This window comes from Bos taurus, chromosome 16 (genome assembly GCF_002263795.3).
Source record: "Bos taurus isolate L1 Dominette 01449 registration number 42190680 breed Hereford chromosome 16, ARS-UCD2.0, whole genome shotgun sequence".
NCBI classification, from domain to species: domain Eukaryota; kingdom Metazoa; phylum Chordata; class Mammalia; order Artiodactyla; family Bovidae; genus Bos; species Bos taurus.
The window spans coordinates 70,860,632-70,877,609 of record NC_037343.1 but is presented as its reverse complement, the minus strand read 5'-3'; the positions used below and the strand labels follow the sequence as shown (position 1 = coordinate 70,877,609).

Below are 16,978 nucleotides of genomic sequence, written 5' to 3'. Positions count from 1 at the left end.
TTCTGGAATTCTCTTGCTTTTTCTATGCTCCAATGGATGTTGGCAATTTGATCTCTGGTTCCTCTACCTTTTCTAAATCCAGCTTGAACATCTGGAAGTTCTCGATTCACATACTGTTGAAGATTAGCTTGGAGAATTTTGAGCATTACTTTGCTAGCATGTGAGATGAGTGCAATTGTGTGGTATTTTGAGCATTCTTTGGCATTGCCTTTCTTTGGGATTGGAATGAAAACTGACCTTTTCCAGTCCTGTGGCCACTGCTGAGTTTTCCAAATTTGCTGGCATATTGAGTGCGGCACTTTCACAGCATCATCTTTTAGGATTTGAAATAGCTCAGCTGGAATTCCATCACCTCCACTAGCTTTGTTCGTAGTGATGCTTTCTAAGGCCCACTTAACTTCACATTCCAGGATGTCTTGCACTAGGTGAGTGATCACACCATCACAGTTATCTGGGTCATGAAGACCTTTTTGTACAGTTCTTCTGTGTATTGTTGCCACCTCTTCTTAATATCTTCTGCTTCTGTTAGGTCCATACCATTTCTGTCTTTTATTGTGCCCATCTTTGCATGAAATGTTCCCTTGGTATCTCTAATTTTCTTGAAGAAGTCTCTAGTCTTTCCCATTCTATTGTTTTCCTCTATTTCTTTGCACTGATAACTGAGGAAGGCTTTCTTATCTCTCTTTGCTATTCTTTGGAACTCTGCATTCAGATGGGTATATCTTTCCCTTTTTTCCTTTTCCTTTCACGTCTCTTCTTTTCTCAGCTATTTGTAAGGCCTTCTCAGACAACCATTTTACCTTTCTGCATTTCTTTTTCTTGGGGATGGTTTTGATCACAACCTCCCATACAATGTCACCGACCTCTGTCCATAGTTCTTCAGGCACTCTGCCCCTCAGATCTAATCCCTTGAATCTATTTGTCACTTCCACTGTATAATCGAGGACTTCCCTCATGGTTCAGATGGTGAAGCATCTGCCTACAATGCGGGAGACCTGGGATCGATCCCTGGATTGGGAAGATTCCCTGGAGAAGGAAATGGCAACCCATTCCAGTATTCTTGCCTGGAAAATCCTATGGACAGAGGAGCCTGGTAGGCTACAGCCCTTAGGTTCACAAAGAGTTGGACATAACTGAGTGACTTCACTTCACTCACTTCACTGTATAATCATAAGGGATTTGATTTAGGTCATACCTGAGTGGTCTAGTGGTTTTCCCTACTTTCTTCATTTTAAGTCTGAATTTGGCAATAAGGAGCTCATGATCTGAGCCACAGTCAGCTCCCGGTCTTGTTTTTGCTGACTGTATAGAGCTTCTCCATCTTCCCCATCTTCTACAAAGAACACAAGAGACGACTCTACACGTGGACATCAGCAGATGGTCAATACCGAAATCAGATTGATTATGTTCTTTGCAGCCAGAAATAGAGAAGCTCTATAAGTCAGCGACTAGCTGTGGTCATATGATAAAATGATGGCCAAAGAATCATAAGTAGAAGGGTCATGTGGGACTTCTAGAAGGCTTTGTAAAAGTAAGAGACAGACAACCTTTTTCTTTTCTTCCCCTTTCTCTTGCTGATGGCCTGAAATATGGATATGATGAGTGGTGCCCCAGCAGCTACCTTGGAACATAAGGTGATGTTAAGAATAATCAAGAAAAGGAAATGAGCCTAGGTCTCTGATGACACAGTGGAAGTGTCATACCATGCCAGCTTGACTCCCTTCCTCTTATATTACTTGTAAATGAAACACAGGCACATACACACATACACACACATGTATTTCTTGCCTGGAAAATCCCATGGACAGAGGAGCTTGGAGGGCTACAGTCCATAGGGTCATGAAGAGTCAGACATAACTGAAGCACGAAATCTTGTTTAAGCACAAATATTTGGGGGTTTTCTGTTTGTAGTTGAAACTAATGCTACTTACTCCATAAGCCTTCTAGCACTATCTAATGTTTTAGAATTGTGTGTGTTTGACTAAAAAATAAATTTTGATTTAAAAATAAACTTTTATACCAAAATCTGGCAAAAACCATTCGAGAAAAACATCACAGACCAATATCTCTCATGAACATAGGAATAAAAATTCTTGACACAACTTTGGCAAATTGAATTCAGCAATTTGTAAAAAGAATAATGTACTATGACCAGATGGGGTTTATCCCAGGAATGAAAGGTCAACACAGCATTCAAAAATCAAAATCAATCAGTGTAACTGACCACAATAACAGAACAAAGGATTAAAAACCAAATAATCAGCTCAATAGATGCAGAAAAAGCATTTGAAAAAATCCAGTAATCCTTGACAGTAAAGTGCCAGCAATCTAAGAATAGAAGTGAATTTCTTAAACTTGATAAAGGGCAATTCTAAAATAAAACTATGGCTAACAACATACTTAATGGTGAAAGACTGAATGATTTCCCCTAAGAGAGAGAAAAATGAGAAGATAACTGTTCTTAACGCCTGTATTAAATACTATGCTAGAGCACTAGGCAAGAAAGTGAATTTTTCCTTTCCACAGTTTGGAAAGAAAAAGTAAAACTTTCTTTATTTACAGACAACATAATTACCTACATAGAAAATTCCAAGAAATCGTAAAAATAAGAATACCTACACAATAATTAGAACTAGTAAGTGAATTTAGCAAGGTGAAAATATATGAGAGCAATACACAAAAATCAATAAACCAGAACAAACACCTGGAAAATTATCATCTTACAAACCCCACTGACGCTGACATCAGCAAGCATCAAATATTTAGGGATAAATTTAAAGAAAGATGTGTAAGATGTCTACAGTGAATTTTTCTAATAGGTTATATAGGCTGAGAGATATTTAAAATACTTATTAATAAATAAAAGGCTAGATAGATACATCACCTGCATGGATTAGAAGATTCAAGATTATCAAGATGTCAATTTTTCTTCTTCTTCCCAAATTGATCTATACATTTAATGCAACCCTATTTGAAAACAACTGTGGTTTCTACACACTGACAAGGTAATTCTAAATTTATATGAAAATTTAAAAATAATACAGTGAAACTAAAATTGAATAAAAGAAGATCAGTGCTATAACAGAGACACATATGAGGTTCTATAACAGCACAGAGGAAGGAAGAATAGTTCTGATTATTCCAGCTCTGACTAGGTAACTCAGGGGCTGCCTCTCAAAGGAGGTACCATTCGAACTGTGAGTTGGAAGATGGCTGAGGGCTTACCAGGTGGAGACTTTCATGAAGACTGTTGACTTACTTAGGCTTTACATATGAGAGTGGAGAGTGAGAGAAGCTGAGAGAAGAATTACACCCACAGGGAGCTCAGGAATTCAGTCCCACTGTGTCCAGTAGACAGAGAGCTGGAGATGGACTGACTCCAGTCAGCCTTTTAATTTTTCCTTCATGGGGCAGACCCTGCTGGCAAGAAACGTGTTCTTTGGCCATTAGTTAGTCAGACAGATGCTGAGTCTTAAGGCTCTGAGTGAGTGAGTACAAAGTAATTTTCTCCAAGCTTTTGGTGACGGTGGTGTTCCTTAGCACAGATTTGTTTGTTGCTAACCAACTGGTCTTTGGTTTATTTTGTTTTTAAAAATCATTGGGCACTGGTGACTTTTTTTTAATATTTATGTTTTGACTGTGCTGCATCTTCACTGCTTTGCCAGGACTTCCTCTAGTTGCCGTAAGCGGGGGGCCACACGTCACTGCAGTGCGTGGGCTTCCCATTGCAGTGACATCTCTTGTTGCAGAGCACAGGCTCTAGGTGCGTGGGCTTCAGTAGTTGCGGCTCAAGGGCTCTAGAGCTCAGGCTCAGTAATTGTGGCACTTGAGCTTAGTTGCTCTGCGGTATGTGGGATCTTCCACGACCAGGGATCGAAATTGTGTCCCCTGCATTGGCCCACGGATTCTTATCCAGTGTGCCATCAGGGAAGTCCTGGTCCTTGGTTTAGAATGCTGGACCAAGTTTGACCAACAGATCAATCAGGTGCCAAGATTCTACTCTATGGAAGAGCTTTTAGTGAAGGGACAATTTAGAGGGAGGTGGGCAGGATTCAGTTCAGTTCAGTTCAGTTCAGTCGCTCAGTCGTGTCCAACTCTTTGCGACCCCATGAATCCCAGCACGCCAGGCCTCCCTGTCCATCACCAACTCCCGGAGTTCACTCAGATTCACGTCCATCGAGTCAGTGATGCCATCCAGCCATCTCATCCTCTGTCGTCCCCTTCTCCTCCTGCCCCCAATCCCTCCCAGCATCAAAGTCTTTTCCAATGAGTCAACTCTTCACATGAGGTGGCCAAAGTACTGGAGTTTCAGCTTTAGCATCATTCCTTCCAAAGAACACCCAGGACTGATCTCCTTTAGGATGGACTGGTTGGATCTCCTTGCAGTCCAAGGGACTCTCAAGAGTCTTCTCCAACACCACAGTTCAAAAGCATCAATTCTTCAGTGCTCAGCTTTCTCCAACTCTCACATCCATACATGACTATTGGAAAAACCATAGCCTTGACTAGATGGACCTTTGTTGGCAAAGTAATGTCTCTGCTTTTCAATATGCTATCTAGGTTGGTCACAACTTTTCTTCCAAGGAGTAAGTATCTTTTAATTTCATGGCTGCAGTCATCATCTGCAGTGATTTTGGAGCCCCAAAAATAAAATCTGACACTATTTCCACTGTTTTCCCATCTATTTGCCATAAAGGGATGGGACAGGATTAAGGGGACCTTTAGATGTTGAGGCACCGAAGGGGTACAAACAATGGATACAGACACATCTAGGCCTGACCAGGCAGAAGGAAAAGGTGGAACTCAGTGGAGGAGGGGGCTGTTGTTCCAGGGGTAGCTGTTGTCACAGAAGAACGTGACACTGTCAGATCTGAGGTTCCAGATCCGGGAGAGACAGGCAAGAAACATCCCAGCCCACCCGGTCCGCCTTTCCCCCTCCAGTCTCCTACCGGTGCTTCCCATTGGCTGATGTAAGTTAGAAACCAGCCAATGGGGCAGAAGGGGCTGGAAGACGGAGGGGTCAGCTTCCTGCACACAGAGTGAGGCAGATAAGGGTGAAAATGGCTCAGGGCCTCAAGCGAGATAACACCAGCACAACCACATCCTCCGACACGGCCTGTGCATGGCAGATGCGTGAGTCAATTCTGTGGAATGGCAGAAAAATGACACCCAAGATATGGAGATAGGAGGATTCCTGACAGTCCTGGCCCTGCCACCCACCATGCATCCCTAGCGGCATGTGGCTGGCCTCTGGGGCTTCCACTGTTTCAGCTGTCAAATGAGTAAGGTGGACCACGTGACCCTCAAAGCCCTCCAACACAGTGTCCCTTGATGAGGCTGTGAGTCGGCTGGCTCCCTCACCAGCACAGACTGGACTGTGCCCCACGGTCCCTGCCTCCCCGGGCTCCACTAGCTGCAGATACGATGCCAGGCACCCCCCCCTCCCCCTCCCCCTCCCCCGCAAAGGGCAGCCCAGGGGATCCTGGGGCCAGCGGCCTCTGGGACTGCACTTGGTGCTCCTCTCTTCCAGTGAAACCCTGGGACGTGCAGAGTCGACCAGGGACTTTCTTTCACTGTGACGAGGCACATTCATAAAGAAAGCAGAGTGTATTCATCCCCAGAGAGCAGCAGCTCCCCAGGCCTGTGTTGCAGCAGCTCCCGGCGTGGTGCCCCCCCTGCTCAGTTCCTGATAACTGAAGGTGAAACTTGAACAGCAAAAGGGAAGTCTCCCATCTCCTACTGGGTATCAAATCCTGTTTCTAGACAGTTTCAGTTCTTACAGACACAGGATTCCATATTTTCTCACCAATAAGCTGGAAGGCAAAGAACCTTCGGTGACCACCAACCGCACTGCCTGGCCCTGGGGTGAGATGCAAGTACACCGCAAAGCCTTTCTGAAATCCTGATTTGAAAGCGTGGTCCAGAGGTTTCTGAAATGCATCATCATCTTTCTCCTTATTAATGCAAAGAATTAGACTGGATAAGGGCACAGATTTGTTCAGTCTGCTCTGGGGCCCTGGAGTGCCTCTCGGGTGACTTTCTCTCTCCTAGCTTTCTGCAGACTGAGATGACTCAGACCAGGGCAGGCCATTGTGTCCTTGTGGAGGTGTGAAGATAATGCACTCCAGCTTCAGGATCACGCCAAGAGTGACCACAGGGAGAAGCCCGCTCCTTTGTTGCACCCTTGAAGGTCTGGACAGCTGGAGAACAGCTTGCGGTGAAATGTGTTGGCTTGTACTCACCTTCAAAGCATTTGTTTGCAATGACAGGTTCTTAGTTTCCTGGACTCTGTAGCGAACTAAAGAGGATAGAGGAGGAAAAAAAGAATGCAAGAGGAAAATATCAATAGGAAAAATTGAAACAGGTGTAAGGGTTTTTTTTTTTTTTTTTTTGTATTGGGGTATAGCCAATTAACAAACAATGCTGTGATAGTGTGAACGGCCAAGGGACTCAGCCATACATATACAAGGGTAAGGGTTTTTAAGCACAAAGATATTTCAATACAAAATAAATTTTAAAAGGCAATGTGTCTGCTGAATATGAAGGAAGAGAGATATTTCCACAGAGATTCCGTTCATACCCGAGAAGTTTTCTCATGGAAGTTGGGCACCAGAATGGGTGGTTAGAAGGTGCTGAGAAGCCTCTCACATCAGAATCCATTCATTTGCGTATTCAGCTATTTAAATGAGCTATAACAAAGCATGGGGTGTATGCTGTGACTCAGTGTACCGTCAAGGGAAGCACAGAATAAGAGCATTCAATCCAATGCGTTGGGGATCTAGCAGGCTTCCAGGAAAAATGGCCTTTGGCCTGTCATGGAAAGGATGCTTTGGAACTGGAAGAAAAAAATGAGGAGGAGGAACAGCAAAATAGGAGGACCTGATTCAGGATAATGCAGCCCAAGACAGCAGAACCAGAGAAGGAGCCCGGGAGACTTTGCTCCTTGGAGGTGACATTAGTGTCAATATACTGCCTCTATCCGCATGGGGTGAACACCTCCAAACCAACAATACTAGGATCATTTGAACCTGTTTAAAAATAATTTAAAAAAAAACATAGCTCTTATTCGAATATAAAATGAACATGTATTAAAATTTTTAGGCACATTTAAGAGAAAGATTAAATTAGATCATAAAGAGTAATGATTATTAATCAACCGGGAAGCTGAGCAGTTATAACTAGTTCAGAAGAGAATGCAAAGGGTGGTCATATTTATAGATTTGGAATATTGGAATGATGGCGCAAATTCAGGCAAACTGGTTTTTGGAGGGAGAGGACGGGAGGAAAATGATCATCTTTTGGTATAATTTGCATGTCTATAGGTAAAAATTACTTTGCATTGCTCAGTTAGCTACAATTTATAGAACTGTAAACTAGCTCAAAGACTCTGAAAGACCGTAATTAGGTAACCTGAAGAGTGTTTTCTGGACAAGCTGAAGGGACACCTCATTTTATTGCTCTTTGCTTTACTAGGCTTTGAAGATGCTGTGTTTTTTTTTTTACAAATTGAAGGCTTGTGGCAACCTTGCATTGGGCAAGTCTATAGGTGCCATTTTTCCAAACAAATCTGTTCACTCCATATCTCTGCATCACATTTTGGTAGTAATTCTTGCAATATTTCAAAATTTCATTATGGTATTTGTTATGGTGATCTGTGATTAGCGATCTTCGGTGCTACTATTGCAATTGTTTTGGGTCTCCATGAACTGTGCCCATAAAAATGGGAAACTTCATCAGTAAGTTGTATGTGTCCTGCTTCTCCACTGACGAGCTGTTCCCCCATCTCTGCCCCTTTCCTCATGGCTCCCCTATTCCCTGAGACACAATAATATTGAAATTAGGCCAATTAGTAACCTTACAATGGCCTCTAAGTGCTCAAGTGAAAGGAAGAGTTACACATCTCTCACTTTAAATCAAAGCTAGAAATGATTAAGCTGAGTGAGGACAGCATGTCAAAAGCCAGGATGGGCCAGAGCTAGGCAATAAACAGTTAACCAGTTTGCGGATGCAAAGGGAAAAGTTCTCAAAGGAAATTAAAAGTGCTGCTTCAGTGAATACGCAAATTGACAAGAAAGCAAAACAGCTTTATGCGGATATGGAGAAAGCTTTAGTGGTCTGGATAGAGGAGCAAATCAGCTACGACATTTCCTTTAGCCAAAGACTAATCCAGAACAAAGCCCTAACTCTCTCCAATTCTCTGAAGGTGGAGAGAGGTGAAGAAGCTGAGGAAGGTTTGAAGCTAGCAGAGGCTGGTTCATGAGGTTTCAGAAAATAAGTTGTCTCCATGATATAAAAGTGCAAGATGAAGCAGCAATTACTGACATAGAAGCTGCAGCAAGTTTCCCAGAAGTTTAGCTTAGATAATTAATGAAGGTGGCTATACACTAAACAACAGATTTTCAATGTAGATGAAACAGCCTCCTATTGGAAGAAGATGTCATCAGGGAATTTCATAGCTGGAGATAAGTCAATGTCTTGCTTCAAAGCTTTAAAGCACAAGCTGCCTCTCTTTTAGGGGCTGATGCAACTGGTGACTTGACGTTGAAGCCAGTGTTCATTTACCATTCTGAAAGTCCTAGAGCCTTTAAGAATTATGCTAAAACTACTCTGCCTGTACTCTATAAATGGAACAACAAAGCCTAGATGACAGTGTATCTATTTACAACATGGTTCAGTGAATATTTTAAGCCTACTGTTGCGACCTACTGCTCACGAAAAAAGACTTTCAAAATATTACTGCTCATTGACAATGCACCTGGTCACCCAAGAGCTCTGATGGAGATGTATGAGATTAATGTTGTTTCATGCCTGCTAACAGAACGTCCACTCTGTAGCCCATGGACCAAGGAGTAACTTCTACGTTCAAGTCTTATCAGTATGTAAGAGACATATTTCATGAGGCTATAGCTACCATAAGTAGTGATTCCTCTGATGGATCTGGGCAAAGTAAATTGAAAGCCTTCTGGAAAGGTTCCCCTTTCTAGATGCCATTAATATTCATGATTCATAGAAAGAGGTAGAAATGTAAACATTAACAGGAGTTTGGAAAAGGTTGATTCCAGTCCTCATGGATGACTTTGAGCAGGAAGACTTCACTGGAGGAAGTAATTGCAGATGTGGTAGAAACAGCAAGAGAACTAGAATTAAAAGTGGAGCTTGAAGACGTGACTGAATCACTGCAATCTTATGATAAAACTTTAACAGATGAGGAGTTGCTTCTTGAGAAAAAAAAAAAAAAAGGTTTCTTAAGATAGAATCTACTCGTGGTGAAGATGGTGTGAAGATTGCTAAAATGACAACATAGGATTTATAGTATTATATAAACTTAGTTGCTAAAGCAGTGATGAAACTGATCAGGACCCTGCGGCGGGGTCTTCCCAGAGACAGACCCCACCCCTTCCTTGTGTCCTCTACCTACGGTAGGCCTTCCCCAAGTTCCAAAAAACAAATTTAATCAGAGAAGTGAGAAAATACCGAAACAAAGGAAAGCAGTCAAGCAAGACAAAAGAATAGTAGTTTAGCCATAGAACAAAGGGAAGGACCTTTAGTTCCTCCTCAAGGTTATAGACCCTTGAGCATACCCTTGAGTTGTTTTGCAGATCCTAAAACCTCCACCAAGTAGAAAAAGTTAACTGTATGCTGACCATCAGAATGTAGACCCCAGGCCACTTAGAACCAGAAGGTTGATAATAGAGGTTCCAGAAACATCACCCTGTTCCCTCACCACCAAACCAATCAGAAGAGTGTACACAGATGGTCATGTACCCTGTCCATCTCCATCATCTTGCCTTTAAAAACCCTTCCCTGAAAACCATTGAGGAGTTTGGTCTTTTGAGCACGATCTGCCCATCCTTCTTGCCTGGCCCTGCAATAAGCTCTGACCTTTCCTTTGCCACAATCCGGTGTCAGTAGATCGACTTAACTGCGTATAGGGTGAGCACCCCCAAGTTTGCTTCAGTAGCAGTGGTAAGGATTGACTCCAGTTTTGAAAGAAGTTCCACTGGAGGTAAAAATGCTATTGAAAAGCATTCTATGCCACAAAGAAATTGCTTGTGAAGGTAAAGTCAATTGATTAGGCAAACTTCCTTGCTCTCTCTTTTTTTTTTTTCTTGCTCTCTTTTTTTAAGAAACCACCACAGCCAGCTTCAGCAACTGCCACTCTGATCAGATCAGTCATCAGCCATCATCATCCACCAGCAGCAAAACACCACTGGCAAAAAGATGATGACTCATTGAAGGCTCAGATGACAGCACTTTTTAGTAATAAAGAATTTTTAAATTAAGGTATGTACATTGGGTTTTAGATGTAATACTGCTGCATACTTTATTAATAGACTGTAGTATAGTTATAGTAAACGTAACTTTCATATGTGCTGGGAAACCAAATAATTCATGTGACTTGCATCATTGCTATAATCCTTCTAAGGCGGGGGTCTGGAACTGAACCCAGACAAGCTCCTGGGGATGCCTGTGTTTTTTCCCCCCATGAAGTGAAGTGAAGTCATTCAGTTGCGTTGGACTCTTTGTGACCCATGGACTGTAGCCTGCCAGGCTCCTCTGTCCATGGGATTTTCCAGGCCAGAATACTGGAGTGGGTTGCCACACCCTCCTCCAGGGGATCTTTCCAACCCAGGGATCGAACCCAGGTCCCCCGCATTTCAGCCGGATTCTTTACCAGCTGAGTCACAAGGGACGCATCCTGTTAAATTTCTTTTTTTTTCCTCTCTCTCTAGTTGAGGGTTATTGGTGATTTATGTATACCACTTCTCTGTGCACAGTGACAAGTTAAGTAATCCTAAATAAATATTAAAGGCTTAAATAGTAAGGATTGCAGGACAAATAAAATACAATTGTATCTCAGCTTTTAAACAAAATTGAAGGTGACACTTGAGATTTGTTCTCTGCGTGTAGTTCTGCCCCCTCCCCCATTCTCATCAACCCGCCTACTGTCCCTTTCAATGGTACTGTTACCAGGTCTTTAAAAAACAACTTCACTGTGGTTTATGGGAATCCCTAATTTACAACAGGCAGGCTGACCCAGATGATAAATTACAGGAACAAGAAAAGTAGCTTAGGTCCACACTCTTAAATGGGGAAATGACAATGGGAAATTCACATCACAAAGAGAGTAAGAGTAAGTTTTTTGGGGGGAGCTGGAATGAGGGTGAGGCCTTAATTGGGGTGAAGACTAGGAAAATCCATCCATCATACATCCTTCTCCATCCATCCTTCATCCTTCTCCATCCATCCTTCAAACAGGACTTTTTACTGCTAAGCAAATGTGCTGGTTACCGTGTTAGGCAACTAGGGATACATGAATAAATAAAACACATTTCTTGTCCTGTAGTTGCTTACATTTTAAAGAGAGGTATTCCCTGTTCCAACAAGATGGAGAAAATCATTACATTTCCTCCAGCTGACACGGGTCTGGAGGTAAGATTTCGGAAACTCTATGACGTGGTGGCCCTCTAAGGTATTTAGGGGCTTGGGGGGATTTTTCCTTGCTGGTCCTGCTCCCCACCCCCAACCCTGCCACATACACAATGGGGACTTAACTACTAATCGTTGGAACGATAATTAATTAGTGCTAAGTCACTTCAGTTGTGTCAACTCTTTGCCATCATATGGACTGTAGCCCACCAGGCTCTTCTGTCCATGGGGATTCTCCAGGCAAGGATACTGGAGTGGGTTACTGTGCCCTCTTCCAGGGGGTCTTCCCAACCCAGGGATCAAAACTGTCTCCTGCAACTCCTGCATTACAGGCAGATTCTTTATTGCTGAGCCACCAGGGAAGACTAAATTCATAATAGTAACTAGTTATTAATAATTCATTATTTTATTATGTTACAATAAAATTTTTATTGTTACTTCATAAATAAATGTATTGATATACTACAATAATGAATTATTTCATTTTATTAATAAATGTATTTGTTCACTCCAATAATTAAGATGAATTAAAAGTAATGCAATCAATTACTAATAAAGTTTCATAATGATTAATAATTTGCAAATGTGCTGCAACCACTCAAGAACTGCTGTGGGGAATGTTCGCTGGTTCTTTCCACCCTTTGGCCTCAGGATGCTGGCCACCAACCACTATTGGTTCTTGAACTCTCTTACTTTCTCAATTTCAAAAAGTCCTGCCTGGCAAACTGAGGGTTTGTCAGTCTGTCCCTTCTGTGGGTTTGTGACATTTTGGAAGGTACTTTCTGGCCTTGCTGCCAGCCTAGAGGAAAGACTGCAAAGAAGCTTGGTGAACCCGGGATGCTCTGGAAACAATCTGGCTTTCCAGACTCCAGCACCATCCAAGGAGTTTTCCTCTGGGATGTGGAACCACACAGGGTGGATGCTGAACAGAGTGCCGCCCTGTACAAGGCGACGGAGAACTCAAACCAGTTCATGAAGACCCTTGATTAATGGATGAATAGATAAGCGTCTGGGCTTCCCAAGTGAGGCAGTGGTAAAGAATTTGCCTGCCAATGCAGGAGATGTAGGAGACGTGGGCTCGATCCCTGGGTTCAGAAGATCCCCTGGTGAAGGGAATGGCCACCCACTCCGGTATTCTCACCTGGAGAATCCCGTGAACAGAGGAGCCTGGCAGGCTACAGATAGTCCATGAGGTCACAAAGAGTTGGACACGACTGAGCAACTAAGCAAGCACACAGATAAGCAGCAGGGTTATTAAGGGAAGTCAGGGAAGTTCCAGGTACACCTCAGGCCTTCCAGGACAGGGTCATAGAAAGCAGACCCTGGACTCTCCCTTGCACTTTCCCTCGAGGTCGTGGTTGGAATCCTGAGCTAGTGGCCTTTGGTCTGATCTGCAGTGACATTTCTGATCTTCTTAAGAACATCATACTAGAAAAGGTCATGCTAGAGCACCCAGAAGAGCAGGTGAGCTATCTCCAGGGACAGAATCTGCCCTGAACACAGCCCCAGACTGGGGCTCAAACTCGAGCACGCCACGTCACGGGTACCTACACCTGCTCACTGCAGACTTTCAGGGTGTGTCACATTGATGGTGATGATGTCTGTGGCGGCGGTAGTAACCACACGGATCTCCTTTGCCCCCAATAGTTGGGGAGGAACAGAGTCATCAAGGTGGTCAGTTTCTAAATGGGTGATCCAGGAAACTTCCCTTGCCTCCAAGTAGAGCGAGGTTTCCGGAAGCTGGCCTTCACCAGCTCCACTCTCACGCCTCAAGACGTGTGGTGTTGTTAGGGGCCTTCCAAGAGCCAGGCCTCCTGGGGCTTTCAGCATAACTTCCCCAGGAACAGGGATGGTTTAGGTTCAGAGCCCAAGGACTCCCATCACCCTCTCCCCTTTCTCCATCCATCTCTCCTTCCTCCCTCCTTCCTCCTCTCCATTCTTCCTTCTTTCTGCTGCCCCGGCTTTCGGGGGCAAGTCTTCCCGCTGTGGCTCGGGGGACTCTGCCAGATTTCCTTCACATCCCGGAGGGAAGACGAGTCAGTGAGCTCCGAGTCTGTCCCTTTTCCTCCAGCTCCTGCTAGAGCAGAACCCACAGCGCTGGGGAGGACACCCAGACTGTGGGAACCCCAGCACTGATGGGAAAGAGAGGGGCTTTCGGGGCTCTCACTTTCCTGTCCGTTAAGAGTCATCATTCTCAACCAAGGCTTGAGGCCCAAATTGGGGCCTGATTCAGTGATGGAAACCCCAGGTTTCAAGGCTCCGGTGGTGCAATACGGGGCAAGATTGCGGACAGGAAGTGGTGTGGCTGCATGGTGAGAAGGAAGGACTTCCTCCCTCGCTGACACTTTCTATTCTGAAGGCGCCTTTCTTAGCCTGCTTCCCTTCCTTTCAGCCCGACAAAGAGCCACTCGCAGATTTAATTCACACGCAGGGCCAAGCGTCTGGCACACGCAGCAGGGTGAACATAACCAATCAAATCCAGTCTCCAGAACAGGTCTACCTCCCCTGTCCCTCTTGGACTAATTTATACAGATTTTCTGCCTTTTCAGAGTAGGAGGTGGAGAGCTGAGACAGCCCCTAATGTTACTGGGATCTTGGCAGAGACGATCTTAGCAACCAGATGACTTAGCAACTTGACGACTCTTTGGTTTTCAGAATGCTCGTCACATCTCCAGTTATCTTGGAGGGAACTTGGCCCCGTCACTGTTGACTCCCTACCCTGGGCTACCCTAGTTTTTGGTTCCCTAACTCCAAATTGACTGTTGGCATCAAACATGGGTGCCTAACCCTCCTCAAATGTTTGCTCAAACTCAGTGAGCACCCAGCTTAGGGAGGAAGCCCCAGAGTTCATCAGATAATCTGAATAAAGCTCTTAATAAGCAGATAAGGCAGCTGGCACATTGGAGCCAAGTGGCCGGATCGGGGTAGTGGGGTAATTAGGAGACATAACCGAAGGACTTGGAGGAATCAAATATGATGTATAGGTTTCCGACCAGGTGGATGTTGGAGCCTTTAACAGACAGTTAAAAACAGACTGAGAAGCATATTTGAAGAGAAGATGATGAGACCAAGAGTGCAGCTTTGAACATGTTGAGGGGGAAACGCTTGTGAGAGGTCCTCTCAGAGACACAGGACAGGCAATTGAGCACACAGGTCTGCCCTCCGAAGAGACAGCTGGGCTGTGGGTACCGATGTGGGAGTTGTCAGTATAGAGACAGGTGGTGATCGAGGCTCCAAGAAGAGGAGACCCCTTTATACTGGCAACCAGCACAGAAGCTGGTATCGCAGGCCATTAGGAAGTAAAGGAAGATAAAGCCTGGGACATGCCCATTAGATTTGGCACAAAAGGAGCCTTCTGGGGACCTTTAAGGGGGCAGTTTCAGTGAGGTTTGGGGAGCAAAAGCTGGGTCTTTTTATGGCAGAGACTGCAGATATTCACCTAAACCTGTTCCTCCAGCTCCCAAGAACATGGCTGAATTTCATTTCCTAACCTCCCCTGCGGCTGAGTGAGGCCTGAGATCTGGCCCGTGAACTGTGGGTAGGAAAGGATGCCCTCTCATCTCCAGGATCAGCTCTTCCCCACTGTCCACCCTGGACCCTTCCTCCAAGTCTCCCAGTCAGGGGAGAGGACCTGAGGGACCCCAAGGCCTCGGGGGCACAGGGCACCTACATGGAAGGAGACTGGGCCTTGGGTTGTTACATGGAGCCAGGGGGCTCTGGCCAGTGGGGCTGGCAGGCTCAGACACCCCCAGGTCAGCAATGGAGTGGGTGATCAGCCAGCTGGACAGCAGTGACCGGAGCAGATCAGGATTCAGGACAGCTAGAGGGTCTGCAAGCTGGAGCTTGGAAGTACTGCAGGGGCCAGGTGAGCCCCAGCCAGATGGTAAAATGCTCCCTTCAGGAATGCGCTGGAGTTGAAAGACAGCTGCGGCAAAATGCCTGCGGGTACAAGATGCACACTCCGTGTGTCCTGCTCTCAGCTACATCGGCCCCTGGGACCCTGGCTCTGAGTCCGTCCTTCGCAGAAGGGCTGCTCGCCGGGACGGGGCAGCCTGGTGAGGTGCTGACAGGTGGTGACACCACACTTAGCCACTGGCTCGGCAGGACCCTGCCCGGAATCACCGCCTTGTGGCACGACAGCAGCCTGATTATCAGTTAGACTGGATCCGTGGTCAGGTCCACCGGGGTCACAGCCTGGCTCTGCTTCGCACCCACGGGTGACCGTGAGCAATCCCCTCCCCTTGCCACACCCCTCATCTGCAAAGTGAAGGGATAAGGCTGGATGATTTCAAAGTCTCTTGTGCTGGGAATTCCCTGGCGGTCCAGTTCTTAGGACTCTGTGCTTTTGCTGCCGAGAGCCCAGGTTCAATCCCTGCTCAGGGAACTAAGATCCCACAAGCTGTGAGGCTAGATAATGCCACCACCCCCTTGAAACAGCAGCATTCAGGATGCTTTGACCTGGTCCTGCCAGTAGGCATGTGCTATGTGCTAAGTTTCTTCAGTTGTGTTCAACCCCATGAGACTGCAGCCCGCCAGGCGCCTCTGTCCATGGGATTCTCCAGGCAAGAATACTGGAGTGGATTGCCATGCCCTCCTCCAGGGGGTCTTCCTGACTCAGGAATCAAACCCGCATCTCTTACGACTAACCTGCTTTGGCAGGCGGGTTCTTTACCACTAGCGCCAACTGAGAAGCCAGCAGGCACAGGCCCTGTTATCTAACAGCAGCCTTTCAGCACCTCTGAGCAGGCAAACCTTGCCACCATCAGCCTGTGTGAGTCACAAGACAGAGGCAAGACTCCAGCAAGCAGGAGAAGAAAAGGAGAAGAAAAAGAGGCTTGTGGGGAGCAGCCAAATGGGATCCTGGTATGAAAGCAACTATTTCTTCACCCCTGGAAGAGCTGCTTTCTATTTCTTTTCTTTCTTTTTTAACCAACTGCATTTACAGTTGGTTACATTTACACTTTCTTTTCTGTCCCTATTTCTTGTTCCCTTTATGTGGGCTGGCTCCACCTTCTACAACTCCTTTGTTCCAGGAATAAAAGATAATTGGGAGGGGGAAATTTTGCTTTACTCTCTGGGGCCTCCTTCAACTCGGCTTGCTTCTGATTTTTCTGAAAAAGTAGAGTTGACTGGGACCTTGGAAAGGAAATAGCCTCTCCTCTCCTCATCTACTCTAATATTTGTTTAAATAAGAGAAGTGCTACACTCAATATGTCAGCAAATTTGGAAAACTCAGAAGTGGTCACAGGACTGGAAAAGGTCAGCTTTCATTCCACTCCCAAAGACGGGCAATGCCAAAGAATGTTCAAGCTATCATACAATTGTACTCATTTCACATACTAGCAAGATTATGCTCAAAATCCTTCAAGCTAGGCTTCAGTAGTAAGTGAACTAACTTCCAGATGTACAAGCTGGATTTAGAAAAGGCAAAAGACCAGAGATCAAATAGCCAACATCCAATGGATCATACAAAAAGCAAGGAATTCCAGAAAAATATCTACTTCTGCTTCATGGACTACGCTAAAGCCTTTGACTGTGTGGTTCACAA

The 16,978-nt window shown here is 45.1% G+C and overlaps 1 pseudogene; it reads left to right on the top strand.

The window, feature by feature from the left end:
• The first annotated feature begins 7,860 nt into the window (after positions 1–7,860).
• Positions 7,861–15,589, top strand: LOC132342415 (tigger transposable element-derived protein 1-like; annotated as a pseudogene).
• The last annotated feature ends 1,389 nt before the right edge of the window (positions 15,590–16,978 follow it).